We start from the raw sequence: 18,157 nt of genomic DNA on the forward strand, positions 1-18,157 counted from the left end.
AGGGGAAAAAAAGGGAGTAAAGAAGCCTCCATTCACTTGTAATTTAAAAAATGGTAAATGGGAGTTTCTCATTGTCAAAATGGCATTTGAGTTGATATTTTCTAAGTCAACCAACTTGTTTATATATGCTTGAGGATTGTTTTACACTCCATTCTGCAAATCTGGCTTCAGAAGAATATTAGCTTATTATAATTTCATCTAAAGATCAGTCTTGTATCATATATCCCAATTAGAGTATTTTAATGAGATTCCAATGTATATCTTCTGGTGGAGTTGTGTGTTTCATAAAAGAAAAATATACAAATATTATTTTACTTTCTCTATGCCCAATGGACCTCAGATACCACATGTGTCAACAAACAGAATCTTCAGATGACAGTATTTAAACATAGGAGAAGTTAAATAATTCCTCTGTGGCCAAATGTAACTCATATTACTATTAATAGATTTTACCTGTGTCAAAAGTAGAATATACATTTTTTTAAACTTCTTTAACATTTACTTTGATCCTGACAAAAGTGTTTTTCTTTCATTTACTTTAGGAGTACTGAGAATCGTCACACAGTCTGTCTCCAATAAACTAAAAACAGAAAGGAAAAGAATTTCAGGTAGGAAAAATATTCAACATATGTACTACTTGGATGTACATATTTTTATGACTTTTATTAACTTCCTCTGAAAATTGCTGATTTTATAGCTAAATACATGAAGGATATCAATCTTTCTTTATTGATGCATTGTATTCAGATTTGATGGTATTCTTAAAATCAATATGGATTTATAGTAATTTTTCATCAGTGCACTTTATTACAGCTTGGGCACTATAGTAACCTCATTGATGGATCAAACCAGAATATTTAGATGGAAAGAGTAGCCAGGAAGTGCAACCATTACTAATGTCATTCAATTTGGGGATAAATGTCCTTTATATGGTTCAAGAGAATCTCAGGCCAAAACCTTTTTTGAAAGTGCTATTGTTTATTTTTCTCTGGGGCACAAAATCAATGTGCTATTTCTCCATTTCAGACTGCTACATTAAAATGTCATGACATATGTGTTTAAAATGTAAAATCTATAAGAAAGAAAAAAATCCACTTAATGTTGATGATATTTTACTTTTACCCTTTCTTCATGGTACAAAAAGTTGTCCTTTTTCTTTTTTTCATGACTAAGTTTTCAGTCATTTATTTACAGATGCAATATGGAGAATGCCTTCCTTTCTACTCGGGTAGGAAGGGAACAGAGTGATTCTTTAGCAGGCAGTTTTACTTCCGGGTGATTTTTCTTCTTCTACCTCCTGTGAGAGACTGCTTGATTTTATACTTGATCATTTGCTTTTTAGCTATTCAGATGTTTGAGCACATCTGCATACAAAAATATAAAAGGTCTATGTAGTCTATATATAGACTGATTCAAATCAATGTATCCAAATAGTCACACTGAAGCTAAGATTTAATTTCTGTTCCTTCTTCAACTGGTGACAGTCCAATGAACTGAGGTAATATTTGCCCTTGCTCCTAAATGTACCACCCTGATGATTCATAAGCAATCTATAGTTACATCTTTCATATCATCTCTATATTTATATTTCTTTTGCATTTGGAGGAGAGCTTTTAGTTTAATTTTCTTGGCTTTAGCTCATTTATTTCAGAGCACACAATGGATTATTGGGATAACATTAAAAATCTGGGCAGGAACAGGTCTTAATGTCTGAAAGTAGGTTTTGGTTAATAAAACTTGCCAGGGTTCAGGTTATTTCTTAGATTTTCAAAACTAGTCACAGACATTCAGTAGATTTTTGTCTGAAAATGTATGTCTGTAGGTTTAACAAGAGGTTTTTTTTTTTTAACTTGAAATTTTGACTTTTAGGCTAGCTGTTCATATGACATCATCTTCTAGGGATCCATGGCTATATTTAAAAAATATAATATACCATTTGAGAATTCAAAAATATACTTTGGTGCTAAGGTTACTTTAATAAATTTTTTGAGTCTCAGGAGGATTTTAATTCAGAACAACTTTAGAATAAGTGAACTGAGAGTTGATCATGGTAACGGTGTCAGTTTGTCATTGTTTGTCCATTATACCCATCAATTAATCAACTGTAGTTGTCTACAAAGAGGTCATCTGAACTTTCTGTTGTTTTAGGTCAGGGAGGCCAGTCCTATCTCAATGACCCAGGAGGATTTAGTATACAATCATACTGTATTACCCATTTGCTTATTTGTTCAATAACATGGAAACAGGTATAAAATGTCCCATTTTGTTTTCAGATCAATAAGTCCCTTAAAATTGTTAAGTAACTGTTCCGTGTCTCTAATATAATGAATAGTGGCTAAAGTTGAAGAGTTTTTTATGGCAATATATTCAGTTCAAATGAAGTCAGTGGCTGACTGCTAGGGTGAGGGAAAAAGGGGAAGAAATAAGTTTTAAGATGAGCTCAGCATGGAAAGCTCCACAGCTATTCCAATATAGGTTAAAAATACAGAGAAGATTAAAAAATATCTGTGGGTGAGGGTGGGTTTCTCTAAGCGCTGAAATACAAAATAGAACTGTACAGGAAATGGAAAAGAGGGAAGATTGAAAGGAATAGATATAAGCTAGCCATCAAGAAATGCTGGCACACAATAAGAGAGTCAAGAAAGCAAAATGAAATAATGTAGCTAAGGGACTCAAAGGAAATAAGAAAAGTTTCTATAAATACTTCCAAGAGAAAGAACAAAACAGAGAGAAAAACACTGTGAAGTAAAAATGTTAAGCAGGCAAAGACTCAAGAAATGACCACAAGCCTATCACATCTTTTATTCTTCTCAGCTGTTGGTGAAAACTAGATTTATAGAAAGAAGACTAAAGAAGGAAATAGAGGGTTTTTTTTTTAAATTTTAATTTGCATGGGTATGGATATGAAGGAAGTTATTAATGACAGAAATAGCCAAAACTATTACTGGGGGAAAATAGGAATTGTGAAGTAAAATTTTATAATGTACTCCTTAAAGTTAAATCTAAATGCTTCTGATTATTTTGAAAAAATTGCATAGTGTTGTAATCCCTAAAAACCTTAAGTAAAAACAAAAATTTAATGAAAATAAGAAGGTGATATAATCTTATCTAAATCTAGAAACAATTAGAATGAATCAGGGAATATGTCCATGATTAATTAGAATCTTCATCCCAGAATATATGATGCACTTGCAGCCATCATTGAAATATGTTCTGCATCACAATTACAATTTTGTCTTAAGTTTTGTTTTATCCAAAAACTTAGAAATTTTAGGTTGCAGATTTTGCTTTGGGGTAAGAATGTAAAAATTTATTTTGTAAGCTTTGGTTTTGGAGTGGGGGGTGGCGACAGGTGATATGTTTACAAGTCCAAATAGTGTTACTAAGGAATATATACCATGAGATGTACTGCGATTTAAAATATAAAGAAAATATAATCTCTGGCATTATGATGCAGCATTAAACTAGTGAATTTCTGTTTTTGTACCATGTTACTTCTGAATGTGTTGAGTTGTTTTCAAGGTTCCCATGGGGAGGAGTTCTGTGTGTGTGTTGGGGCAGGGAGGCTCTACAACCATTTGAGTATGTTTCACTCTATCCCTGAGTAAGTCCTATTGCCTCACTATCTTTCCATCATCCTTACTCTTGAGTTTATTCTTCCCTTTTAAGGCCAGCTGTCTCTCCCTGTAGTTATGTAGTTAAATCAGTAGAATATAGCATTTATAAAGGTCTTAAAAATCTCTGTATGGTATATGCTGTCAGTTTCTTAGTACTAGAGGGGCTAATTGGTAATGGTACATTAATAAACAGTAGGGTTTTTGCTATCTGGAGACGTCTGTTCCATTACCTGAAATAGAAAGAGAGATAAAACCAACATAGATGGGGTTAATAATTATATCAGAAATAAATCTAGTTGCAACACAGGTAGCTTCAAACCAGATAATTTCAAAATAGTTTGGATAATTACTAATTAGGTCTACTGACAGCAGAATTTGAATTATTCATGAAAACCTGAAAGCAGAGGATAATTCATTCCTGAATACCTCTAAAACTAATTGGAAAGTTGTTTATTCTATTTTTCACTAGGTGATGTGCTGATAATTATTTCATACTTTATTTTTGAAAATTTTATTTTAGAATTATCTTCAAGTGACAAATAGAATAGATTGTTAAGAATGATCTTGTGCCTCAAAAATTATCTCAAAATACTATATGAAAACCTACTTTTATTTAATTATTAAGATAAAATCTATGACCTTTCTGAACTCCCTTCTCAAAATACTAGGAAGATTTCTTTAGCAAGGGTTTTCAGCACTTTTTTCCATAATTTATTTTATAATATTGATTTTTTTTACTGTTTAATATATTCTATTAGTTTATTTGATATGTATTATATCTATAGTAGCTTCTTAGATTCATTTTCATTTTTTTGCAAGTACGGGAATATTCAATGTTAGCTTTCAGAACGATGCTTTATATTTATAGATTATAAGGCTTTTTTCATTATTAACCATAATTTGCTTGAGTAAATCTTTAGGAATAGAAGGAAATTTTAGTGATTCAGAGTTTTCAGATGACAGAGCCATTCCAACATTTATTGATTTAAACAATCAACCATTTTGTTTTTGAGCAACAAATATGTGACATTCTAATTTTGCAAAGCAATGGAAATAGTGTTTTGCTTTTGTTTTTTACAATTCACAATCTCATGGGGATGTGTAGTAGAGATGGTAGCTAGGAGCTTTTATCTGGAACTTCTGTTCTGCCTTCATAGAGTAAGAAGTCCCTGGGAGGGACCTGCCCAATGAAGGTTACATTTCCCAGACCCTTTAGTGTCCAGGCATTGCCTTAGGACAAGATTTTTGCCTATGGAACGTGAACAAAAGTGATGTTTATTAGTTCCTGTTTGGAATTTGTGAGAAGTATAGTTCCAGTACATATATATTTTTAATCTGTTCATATAAACCTTGAGGATGGAAGGGCCATAAAAAAGAAGCAGCCCAGATGCGCAATCACCATACGGGAGAAAGCCACACAAATACCAGGAAAATTGGCTGGGTCTGAGAACCTTCCTGCCATGGCAGCCACCCCACTAAAGACTATGATGATAGTATGGCCACAAGAAGGCACCCCATCAACAACCACTTGTTAGAAGAAATGGCCAGGGGTTGCCTAGGTGCTCAGTTGGTTAACTGTCCAACTTTGACTCAGGTCATGAATTAACAGTTTGTGAGTACAAGTCCCATGGCAGGCTCTATGCTGACAGCTTAGAGTCTGGAATCTGCTTCAGATTCTGTGTCTCCCTTTCTCTTGTTCCTCCCCCATTCACACTCTGTATCTGTCTCTGTCTCTCTCTCAAAAATAAATAAAGATTAAAAAAAGTTTTTAAAGAAGAAATGGCCAGATACACACACACACACACACACACACACACACACACACACACACACATACACACACACCCTTTCGGCTTAATATTGAGAAACATTTCCTCTTTTGAAATGCCCTGAAACTATTCACTTGTTCCCTCCAGCCAGCATGTTTGCCAAATATATCTGGAGACCAATCAGAGTCTCCCCCACTTTCAAAGATACCATTTTAATACAACACTTGTATTCTTCTTTATAGCCTTTAAAATTCACTTTCCTTTATGACACCTTTGATCCTCTGATGAAATAAAAGTGATGGCATATGGATACTCTTGCCCACATTTATAAATAGGTAGCCTCTGTTACTTTTGTCCCAGACCTAGTTTTTTTCTTTGACAGGTAGTTTAAGTTTTAGAAATAGACATTTAGTGTTAAAATGCTGACATTTTGAGCTGGTTTATCTTGGCAACTAATGTTACCTTACTGATAACTCCTCGGCTGATACTGGGTATAGCAAGTAAATGATAAATTATTTTAAATATTTTATTTTATGTTATTTTATTTTATGTTATTTATTTTATTTTATTTTCTTTCATAGCTAATTGTCAAGTTGGTTTCCATATAACATCCAGTGCTCATCACATCAAGTGTCCTCCTCCATGCCCATCACCGCCCTTCCCCTCTACCCCAGTCCCATCAGCCCTCAGTTTGTTCTCAGCATTCAAGACTTTCATATGGTTTGCCTCCCTCCCTCTCCCCAACTATTTTTCCCCCTCTTCTCCCTCATGGTCCTCTGTTAATATGCATGGTATCATCTCAATTTTTTATATTTATTCAGGGCTGCTTTATGACCCAGTATGTGATCTATCTTGGAGAATGTGCCACGTGCACTTGAGAAGAAAGTGTATTCCATATCCTCAGGATGTAGAGTTCTAAATATATTTGTCAAATCCATCTGGTCCAATGTGTCATTCAAGTCCATTGTTTCTTTAGTGATTTTCTGTCTAGTTGATCTATCCATTGCTGTAAGTAGAGTATTAAAGCCCCCTGCTATTATCACATTCTTATCCATAAGATTGTTTTGTTTGTGATTAATTGTTTTATGTATTTGGGTGCTCCCAAATTCATTGCGTAGACATTTATAATTTTTCGCTCTTCCTAATGGATAGAGCCTGTAATTATTATATAATGCCCTTCTTCATGCCCTTCTTGTTACTGCCTTTACTTTAAAACCCAGTTGTCTGATATAGGTATGGCTACTCTGGCTTTCTTTTGACTTACAGTAGCATGAGAGATATTTCTCCTTTCCCTTATTTTCAATCTGAAGGTGTCCTCAGTCTAAAATGAGTCTCTTGTAGACAGCAAGTAGATGGATTTGTATTTTTATCCATTCTGCTACCCTATGTCTTTGGAGCATTTATACCTTTTATATTCAGTGTTGTTATTGAAAAATATGGGTTTAGAGTCATTGTCTTCTCTGTAAGATTCATGCTTGTGGTGGTGTCTCTGGTACCTTGTGTTCCTTGCAAAATTTCCCTCATAGAGTCACGCTTAGGATTTCTTGTAGTGGCAGTTTAGTGGTGATGAATTCTTTCATTTTTTGTTTATTTGGGAAGACTTTTATGTCTCCTTCTATCCTGAATGAGAGGCTTGCTGTATAGAGGATTCTTGGCTGTATATTTTTTCTATTCATCATATTGAAGATTTCCTGCCATTCCTTTCTAGCCTGCCAAGTTTCAGTAGATAGGTCTGCAACCACTCTGATAGGTCTCCCTTTGTATGTTAGGGCCCTTTCATCCCTAGCTGCTTTCAGAATTCTCTCTTCTAATATTTTGCCAGTTTTACTATGATATATCATGCAGAAGATTGATTCAAGTTACATCTGAGGGGAGTTCTCTGTGCCTCTTAGATTTCGATGTCTGTTTCCTTCCCCAGATTGAGGAAGTTCTCAGCTATAATTTTTCTAATACCCCTTTAGCACCTTTCCCTCTCTCTTCTGCTTCTGGAATTCCTATGATATGGATATTCTTCCATTTGATTGTATCACTCAGTTCTCAAACTCTCCTTTTGTGCTCCTGGATCAGTTTCTCTCTCTTTTTCTTGGCTTCCTCTTTTTCTATAATTGTGTCTTCTAATTCACCTATTCTCCTCTCTGCCTCTTCAATCCATGCATTGTAATGTCTCCATTTTATTATGTACCTCGTTTATAGCATTTTTAAATTCATCACAACTATTTTTAAGGTCCATAGTCTTTGCATAGTCTTTGTAGCAATAGCTTCTCTGGTGTCTTCCATGCTTTTTTCAAGCCCAGTGATTAATTTTATGACTGTTGTTCTAAATTCTTGTTCATTTATGTTGCTTATATATGTTTTAAGCAGCTCTTTAGCTGTCATTTCTTCCTGGAAATCCTTTAGAGGAGAGTTCTTCTATTTTGTCATTTTGGCTAGCTTTCATGTCACTCTCATGCTCTCTCTGTCTCTTAACAGATACAAATTTGGGACTCTGGAGTCTCAGAAGCATCTCTGGAGTTAGCCTGCGAGAGAGTCATAAGTGATAATATTGTGTTTAATTTGAGTACAAGAAGCCTATGACAAGAAGGGGAGGAAGCTTTGGGAATATGCTTCTCCAACCAAGCATTGCAAATCACTCTTTTGGGTCTGATCTCCCTGTGCCACGTGTGTAGCCAAGGTGGGCCTTGTTCTATGCCCCAAGCCCCACCTGGTTTCCAGGTCTTAGTCTGTGGCTTTATTGATACCACCTGAAATATAATCCTGCAGTTCGGCCACTTCCCAGCTGGGGATCGAGCCAGGAGAGCAGCGGAGCAGTTTGAGACTGGGCTGCTTCCCATCTGGATATCATGCTGGGATTGCTGCAGGCAGTTTCTCCTGGTGCCATCCAGCCCAAAGTCAACACCACAGCTAGAAATAGGATCACTCTCTGTCCCAAGCTGAGATTTTTCTCTTCTCCAGGGACAGCTCTATGAGCAGCTTCAGCAGCTCTTTCTCTTCCCCTCGAGTCTCCTCTGCTCCCCGCAAAAGGGGTTCCCTCCCCCACCCTCCATGTCTCCGGATCCTGGTCCATCTTTATCTCCCCCAGTTCACACTCACGCACCAGTGAGGTATCCTCTCAGTGGACTCTGTCTCTTTTCCTCCGAGAGTACTGCGGTTCAGTGTCCTATGGCTTCAGGCCTTCTTGGCTTCAGAGATGCGGGTGAACAACATGTACAGAGCTCTCTAATTCTCTGCCATCTTACCTCTCTCCTAACTTTTCTTTTTAATGTTTATTTATTCTCTGCAGAACTGGGACTGAGGCAGGTCTGCAAGGGAGGCTGTGGTTCTCAGTCGCTTCACCTCCTCACCCACTCTCCTTAAGGGGCTTCTGGGTGGCTCTGTTGGGTGAGCATCCAACTCTTGATTTTTGCTCAGGTCATGAGATTGACCCATGTCACTCTCAATGTCTCTCTCTCTCTCTCTCTCTCAATGGATCCAAATTCGGGATGCTGGAGTCTCGGAAGCATCCCTAGAGTTAGCCTGCGCGAGAGTCATAAATGAGAATTTTAATATTGTATTTGAGTACAAGAAGCCTATGAGAAGAAGGGGAGGAAGCTGTGGGAATACGCTGGGGAGCCACCTAATGTGGCTTTGGGTGTTGGGAGCAAGGAGCAGACAGAAGAGGAGCTTGCAGAAAGCAGGATTTCAGTTGGGGTGTGAAAGACAAATAAGAATTAGCCAGCCCAAGAGGAAATGATGGAGGAAGACATGAGAGACTGTAAGCAGCATGCAGAAAGCACAGAGATGGATGAAGACACAGGGCATGTGCTAAACAGCAATGGGGGTGAAACATAAGGAAAATGCCATGACTGACCTTTTATATTATGTTATCTTGAATTTTTGAGTTGTCAATAATAAGCAATATGGCAAGTTTATGAGGGGTGTAGACATGATGACAGGCAAGAACACCAGTGAGAAGTCTGTGGCAAGAATCCACCTGGGAAATAATGAAAGCCTAAGGAATAAGCATTTTAGCAGGAGTCGAGAAAAATGGCTGCAGTCAGGAGCTCTTGAGGATGGAGAACTGAAAAGTCATGATGCCTGAGAGTCAACCAGGACTAAAGGAGTGGATGGTGACTTGAATGAGGAATTGGTAAATATAAATTAAAGGCATGGTGCATGAAAGGAGAGAAGATGTATTATTTAGTTTGAGATGTCTCCATGAGGAGGCATCAGTAGACTACCTGAAATATTTCCTTGGAACTCAAGACAAGGGCTTTGGGTGGAGGCATACATTTTAAAGTTGTCAGGGAACACATAGTAACTGAAGTTATGGAAGCAAATAAAGACCGCATGGGAAGAGTCGATAATGAAGAGAACTGAAACCCAAAGCAAATGGGACTTGTTAAGAAAAAGATCTCTTTGCATTAGGATGGGAAAAAAGATAGGGCAAAGATCAAGGAGAAGAAGCATTGAAGAATTCTGTGAGGAGGTTATTTTGAGCAGAGACCTGGATGAGATGAGATAAATGAAAACTAATGGGAGGAATGGAGATCTTTGTACCTTCATCACGAACAGTTTCTTTGGAAGGTTGGAAGCAAAGGCACAGTGTAGCAAATCAAGGACTAAATGGGAAATGAAGGTTAGTTTGTAAAGGTGTTTGCCTGTGGAGGAAAGGAGAACGAGACAGTAGGTGGAAGGAGACTTCAAGAAGATTTAACTTAGTTTTGTTCTTATGTAAAATTAGAGAGCAGAATACCTTTAAAATGCTTGGGGGAAATAGCTCATAGAGAGGGAGAGATTGATGATGCATAGATGATGGAAAATGCTGATAATTTTGTTGGCAGCAAATAGGAAGCTGTAGCTCCAGCTACATTTTTCTCCCTGAAGAAGAAAAGAAAATAAAGATTAAATATCAGATGACACGATGAATCACCCTAGGAAGCAAAAGGATGAATCATATGTTTTATAGGCTTAATATCAACATTTCTCTTTAATTACAGTGATTCCCTTAAGTCTTTCAGACCTTTCTACAGTGGATTTTCTAATCCTGCCTCAATAGCAAAGTTTGCTTCTTTGAATTTCTATGATCATAATATTGGATCCACACAGGGAAGCATATATTGCTGAACATTCATATTTTTTGGACAGTAGTGTTTCAGTAAAAATTTTAAAGACATGAAGAAAATTAGAAAACTTAAACACTTTTGGGCTTCAGTATGTAGTGCAGTTGTAGAGGAAAATGTGTTTTTACTTTATAATATATTCTTATAAAAACAATCTCATGTTTATAGATAATTTTTTAAAACTTTAATACCTTGATACCTTCAGTCTGTTTCTTTTTTATCCTTCATAAAATTTTGAAGATTTTTGCCAGAAAAAGTTCCCATTCCATTCAAAATTGCCTTGTCTCTTCACATTTTCCACAATAGCCATGCTTTTATTACAATTTCTAATTAGAAGATCGTCTCCACATTGTGATTCCATTCTGTTTTCCCAACATCTTTAAAACACATTTTAGGTTTTCTTACTCTGTGTGCTTTGGTAACATTTTGGGCTAATGGTATTTCTTTCCTTCTTAGGATTAAATAGTTATTATTGTGTGTAACAAGTATTTTGGCCTTTATTTGCATTTTGTCTTATTTCATGTGTAAATTCTGTCTTCCCTATAACATGTCAAGAAACTTGAAGTTTTCCCTTCCTGTCTTCTGGTAACACAACCTACTGCTTCCTTTACAAACGATTCCTCTTCTACTTGATGGTCTTGCAGCCAAACACATGGCCCCAATATCCCCCAAGCATGAATCTACAAAGCCAAAAACAGCAGATTTTGTCTTCAGGACACATGCCTCCTTTTTTATGGTCATATTTCTATATATTATTGGCCAAACTTCTTTGATTTTAAGACTATATGTGATTAGGGGCGCTTGGGTGGCTTAGTCGGTTAAGCCTCCAACTTTCGCTTAGGTCATGATCTCGCGGTTCGTGGGTTCGGGCCCCGCGTCGGGCTCTGTGCTGACTGCCAGCTCGGAGCCTGGAGCCTGTTTCAGAGTCTGTGACTCCCTCTCTCTCTGACCCTCCCCTCCTCATGCTGTCTCTCTCTCTCTCTCCTAGAAATAAATAAAAAACTTAAAAAAAAAAAAGACTATATGTGATTAGATTGGGCCCCTTTAGATAATATGTCCACCTTATGGTTCTAACGTCAAGCATACCTGTAAAGTTTATTCTGCTGTGTCAGGTAACATATTCACAAGTCCTCATGTATAAGGTATGGCTATCTTTGGGGGTGATTATTCTTCCTTCCACACCATCAGATAGGAAAGTTTATCTGAGAGACAGAGATTGATCACTCATTTATTCAACAAGTATTTATTGAGCATATGATATATGACAAAGACTGACTTAGGAACTTGGGATACATCACTGAACAAACAAATATCCCTGATTTTGTTTAGTATTCATTCTAGTGCCACACATTAAAGGAAGGATCAAACCTTACCTTATATCAATGGCAACCTTAGATCTTCCAGTTTTGTGTGGATAAACTCTCAATTTTGTTTAAATGAGATTGGGTAGGGTTTTATCACTTGGACCTAAAATGACCCTAACACTGGGTGTTATATGGAAACCAACTTGACAATAAACTATTTAAGAAAATAAATAAATAAAATGACCCTGTCTAATCCAAGTAGTAATAGACTCAAAATTATATTTATTGTGTGTAATACAGTATTACTCTCCCTTTAAAAATTAAGAATACCTATCAATTTTCAAATTCAGAAAGGTTACCCAACATTTATCCTTTGGTAATTCAAAAGCTATTTACTGAATAACCACTGGTGACAGGAGCAAATTGATGCACATTTGACTAATTTCACACAGCTTACAGTGTGTCAGATGAAGATATTAAACTAATGAACACACACATGTAGATACAGAAAGAAGATTTCAAATCACCATATTGCCATGAGAAAAGTTTCATGAATGAAAAGAATAGTATGCCACAAAATGTCATGAGAGAGATTAGCATAGGCTGGCTTTCAGTTGACTGACGATAGGTTGAGGGAGTCAACTTGACAGATGATTTTCATTTGTAAATGAAATGGAAACTGCAGGGGTGTTTCAAAGGCAAGGTGTACAGTTGAGGATCTCCAAATTAGCATCAACAATAAAGTCAGATTTAGTCCCTATCATTCTGTGGCATTCATCTTTCAAAATCTAAAATTGATAAGACATCAACTCTCATATTGATGACAGATTTGTGTGCTTCATAAAATATGATTCAAAAGTTGTTAATTTTTTTGTCAAGTTGCTTTATCCTTTTACTGCCTTTAAGAATTCTACACTCAAGTTTTTCTATCTTAGACATAGACACATAACTCGTAAAACAATGTTAGCAAAAAGTCAAAGATGATCAGAGCAAAAATACCTATAGACAGCATTTTCAAGAACTGAATGAGTTTGAAAACTTAGTACTTAATCAGAACAATGTGGTAGAACTAACACTGGATTAAGAAATTAGGAAACCCAGGTTCTAATCTTTCTATTTATGATTTACTTCACTTACCTGGGTTTCAGCATTTCATCACCTTTTTTTCTGAATTTTCTTGCAACTTTAATATTCTTTATGCCTTTAATTCACAAAAATACTCAAACATATGAGGAGAGATGTTCTCTTAATATTGAGTGAGTATTTGGTGTTTTGGCAAAAGGTAATAACGTTGCAGTAAAACGGAATCAAAGTTATTTAACAGTAAACCGTTTACTGGCTGGTTTGTTTTATTATCAGGTGGATTGAGCCAGGGAGGATCCTGGTAACACAGGAACACCAAGAAATTTACATTCTAGGACCTTTAAAACAAAGAGTCTTCCTTACTTCAAGTGCTTTGAACTTGGCCACACTCACAATTTGTATAAGGTCATTCAAAAGTTCTGAGCCAAATTGAAACTCTGAAGTTCTTTTAGGCATTTAGTTTCTATCATTCAAATGGCACTTCCCTTGGGCTGTTTAGCATTATAGCTTTGGTTATTTTTTTACCTTTGTCACTTGACAATAAGTTCTCTTTGAGGTCAAGAATATCTGTGTCTTATATATATTTATGTCTTCTGAGACTCCACAAAAAATACCTTGTGTTCTGTGGCATTTGATAAATATTTGCTGAAAATATAGATCTTAAAATCAGTTCCTTTGAGGGGTGCCTGGCTGGCTCAGTCAGAAGAACATGGGACTCTTGATCTCAAGGTTGTCAGTTTGAGCCCTAAGTTGGGTACGGAGATTGGTAAAACAAAAAACAAACAAACAAACAAAACCTTAAAAATGAGTTTCCTTGAAAAAAAATCAAGGGGTAAAATTCAAGAGTTTTACATATCAAAAGAGCCTTATATTTGGAAATATTTAAAGCACCCTCAAAATCTCAATATATAAGATAGGAAAGCCTTGTTATCATATGTAGAGGTGGGCAGAAGGCTACAGAAGCTCCTTAGGGAAACATGCATATACATCCATCACATGTTATGTAAATGAGGCTGAGGCTCCTTGCGCGGAGATTTTAATATTATAGTGACATAAAGGTAGTTGTTGGTCATTCTAGAAGTCAGTCCATGATCCATCTACACAGATGTCAGTCAAGTGTTCCACTAAAGCCGGTCTGGGTGGTCTTGGCTGGCTGGAGGTCCTTGTCAAGGCAGCCCTTAAGCTTGAGGGGTGGGTTAGCTTTCCATTTGCCTGAGTTAAAAGATAAGCTGGAAAGAGAAGCTTAAGAAAAAATGTGGGAAAAGGATGAGTACAAGCAGGTGGGCAGTAAAAATCAGGTCTTGGGGTCTAGCTAGTGACACTATGTCATATGGTTTCTTTTCTTGCTAAAAGTGACAAAATAATACGAGAAACAAAACTATGATGACATAGAGGAGCAAGAATTCAGGTATTCTCTCTCTGATACCTTTGTTATAAATATTTTGAATAACATTTTCCAGTTGCAAACTGGAAAACAGATCCCTATGTTCCCTGCTCCCCAACCAAATCCTACATGGAAGTCATTGCTAGAAGGGCTGAAGACTCTTTGTATCACATCAGGGCCATTCATAACTATGTGGATAACAAGTAATCTCTGTATTTGATGAAGTGTGATGTTTAGAGGTAGCACAACAAAATGACCCTCTGGCCTCATTATGATTACATATCCTGATAAAGTAAACATTACACTTCCTTATCAATTCAATTCCTTGTCATTACAATTCCTTGTCCTAAAGTCTTATGCATGCTTGGTAAACATTATCCACTAATCTCTATGTTTTATTTTGAGTATGGGGTGCATTTCTTTTGCAAGACAATAGTAATATCAGCTCTTATATTCAAGGTCTGCCCTGTACTCTTTAGCTATGGCATTTGCCAAGAGGGTGACTGAGGTGGAAGTGATAAGTAGGGCCATGACAGCTCACACATGCTCTTTATTCAGACAGGGAGCTCACTCAGCCTTTCTGCTGTTGGAGTCTCACACCATCTGTTCAGGCTGATTTGCTGGATAACACAAAGTACGTGTTCTGTGACCTCTCTCCTTAGTTGTCACACACCTTGAGAGGATTGGCCCAGAGAAAAGATAGTGTGCTCATCCTCTGTGAATATAAATGACTCAGAAAGACACCTACTGTTTCTAAACATAAACGTCTTCTTTTACATAAATCTTTCTTTACAACTGTAAGGTTGGACACTGGTTGCCTCTCGCAATTACCTTTGGTGAGGTGAATGTTTGGGATGTCTCTCTATCCTGTTGTTTTTCTTGTCAATGGCCTGAATGTAAAATTATCTCTAAGAGGTTCTGAAAGTGCACCGGCAAGGTTCTCCCTGTGGCCAGATCACGACTTGCTTTAAAGTTGGCAGCATGGTGGTTGGAGCTAAAGGATGAGCTTTCATGTCAGTAGAAACAGGGAATTTCAAACTTGCCATTTAATAACTGTGATCTTATACAGATTGTTTAATGTCTTTGTACCTTAGTTTCCTTATCTTTAAACTAAGAACACTTCCATAGAGGTGTCATGAGGATTAGAATAAGGTAACCAGTGTAACATGCTACACATAGTTCCTGGTACCCCATTAGTACTAAAGAAGTAGTTATTCTTATGATTGCTGTTGTTCTTAAGCAGGACATTTTCAGGGTCTGGGCACAATTATTCACACCAGTATAAAGCTCTCCTCATTTTTCTGTTTGTAAGTCCAAAGAATTTTACCCAAATGAAGAATATCTTGACTATGCATTTAAAACTGATCTGATTTATTTTCCATATTTGAGAATCACCTGTATGTACTCGTCTAGATTTTATGTATTGTTTTCCCTTCTTCTTTGGGGTAGTTAGATAGCCATTATTAGGGAATTTCCCAAAAGAACAGGTAAAAATTGAGAGACTAAAATTATTCATTCCAGGTTATTTAGTGTGAAATCTTGAAACTGATAGAACATTTGTGGGCATAAAATCTTATAATCAATTAGTAAAACACATTTTGAATAATGTCTCTTCATTTTACTCCCTTGCTTCCATCTTCCCTGAACACATTTACTACCAGATGGCTTTAGGATGTTTTTAGGCTATTGAACAGACTGGACGGCATTCTGCTCCTGGAGGGCTGTTACCCACATGTAGGTGGTTCATGAAACAGAAGAGTAGAGTAATACATTGTGGTAAAACAATTTTATATTCAAGGCAAAAAAACATGTCTAAATTTATTTGCATTCATTAACTTAGCATTCTTCAAGTAGACACATTTCAGTGGAAGGATTAGGCGATGGATCTTGTAAATGTGTTTCTTCCTATGCACTCCCAGACTTCTTTAGAAATGCCTGTGTTTTGATGAACCAGAAGAAAGAATCAGCAGTACTTGCATTCAATGCAGGCATTTCATATAGACTACGGCATATCTTTATAGACAAAAGCTTACACATATTGTATACATCAAACTCTCCTCACTATGCTAAGAAAAAAAAAGCAATTATTTTAAAAGTCACAGTTCCAAGTAAAATATTGCTTCAAGAAGTTCTTTGGCTTTGAAGTGGTGTCTAAACCTTTGCATCTTTATGAGGTCATATTTTTCAGACTGAATTTTAAAATATATCTAATATATGTATGTACACATGTCAAGGCAGAGGGATGCTTTGTATATGAATTTAATTAAGCAATCAGCCACTTTGGGACTTGTTTTATGGAGCCATTTGTTTCATGTGAGTTCAACTGCCCAAGCTACCGTGCAATAATGGTCTCATAAAATTATACTCCGGAGGGTCTTATTTCTACTATAATGTGCTTTTACTTAAAATTTAGTTTAATAGCAACATTTTTCCTTGTATATCAACTGTATACAAGTAATAGCTATCAGAAAATTTAATGGTTAAAGAGCTCTTGGTTTCCTACATTTACTATTGGAAATTGTTCATTCAAAAAGAAACAATGCAAAAAGAAAAGGAAAAATGTACATACTACATTAGTAGTAATCTCTGGATTTGCTATCTAATTGTCTATTGAAATACTCCCAGTTAAATCACTTGGGGGTATTTTTGCCCTAAGCATTTTCATCGCATATATGTGCTTGATCCCAGTTTAACCTTCTTAGAAACAATGCGCCATTTACAGCAGTATTTCCTGGTCTGTGCCAGAAGATGGGCCCTTTATTAGGAAGGACTACAGTAATCAATTGAAACCCAATTCTAGTTATGAGTAAGCTTCCAGTTTAGTAAGAAAGAATCTTTAGTAAAATTTGTCAATAAAGGCTTATGAAGTATGAGCAATTTACAGCAGTATATACTCGATATATTTTCAAGCCTATGCAAGAAATGTATCATTCTTTGTTTTTCTACAACTGAACTTAGTTTCTAATCTTGAGCAAGGGCTCCCTTAGATCTAGACAAGAGTGGCCCCTGCCCAGTACCCTATATTTTGGAAGACCTTGCATGTCTTAAATACAGGTCCACATCAATTAAGAAAAAAACAAAACACATAGAAAAGTATTTTCCTTCACTTTGAATTTAGCACTCAGGGCTTATACCCCTATTATCCCAAATATCTGCTCTCCTGACTAGTATTACCCCTGCCCTGGGGTAATACTTTTCTTTATTTTTTACGAAGGTGACTGTGTCCAAATGCTGTAAAAAGTTGTGGACTGTACCACAGATGGCATTGGAAATAGGCATTGCTTCAGAGTAAAGGGAGGATTAGATCAGGGAAAGGTTTTGGGGAAGAGAAAGGATAAATTAATTGATCTATCAAATGCTTGCAAAATATAGTATCATTTCTCAGTAGTGCTGAGCATTTATTTTCTTGTTACTTTTCATATTCTAATTGTGTTTCCAAAGACACTCACAAAAAAGGAGGTATTCAGAATATGTTGCAAAGCTTATAATATTTTATAGGGTTAAAATATTCGTATTTTTCGGGGCGCCTGGGTGGCTTAGTCGGTTAAGCGTCCGACTTTCGCTTGGGTCATGATCTCACGGTTCGTGGGTTTGAGCCCCGCGTCGGGCTCTGTGCTGACTGCCAGCTCAGAGCCTGGAGCCTGTTTCAGAGTCTGTCACTCCCTCTCTCTCTGATCCTCCCCTGCTCACGCTGTCTCTCTCTCTCCTATAAATAAATAAAACATTTAAAAAAATTAAGGGGCGCCTGGGTGGCTTAGTCGGTTAAGCGTCCGACTTTCGCTTGGGTCATGATCTCGCGGTTCGTGGGTTCGAGCCCCGCGTCGGGCTCTGTGCTGACTGCCAGCTCAGAGCCTGGAGCCTGTTTCAGTCTGTGACTCCCTCTCTCTCTGACCCTCCCCTG

General features: G+C 36.7%; 1 long non-coding RNA gene across 1 annotated transcript in view; it reads left to right on the forward strand.

The window, feature by feature from the left end:
* The first annotated feature begins 540 nt into the window (after positions 1-540).
* Positions 541-18,157, forward strand: part of LOC144224605 (uncharacterized) — a 226,325-nt gene continuing 208,708 nt past the window's right edge. Inside the window, exon 1 of the long non-coding RNA XR_013333084.1 lies at positions 541-608. This is a non-coding gene — a long non-coding RNA (uncharacterized LOC144224605). The remainder of the gene's footprint in view (positions 609-18,157) is intronic.

The sequence above is a fragment of the Crocuta crocuta genome, unplaced genomic scaffold (assembly GCF_008692635.1).
Source record: "Crocuta crocuta isolate KB4526 unplaced genomic scaffold, BGI_CrCroc_1.0 scaffold192, whole genome shotgun sequence".
NCBI lineage: Eukaryota > Metazoa > Chordata > Mammalia > Carnivora > Hyaenidae > Crocuta > Crocuta crocuta.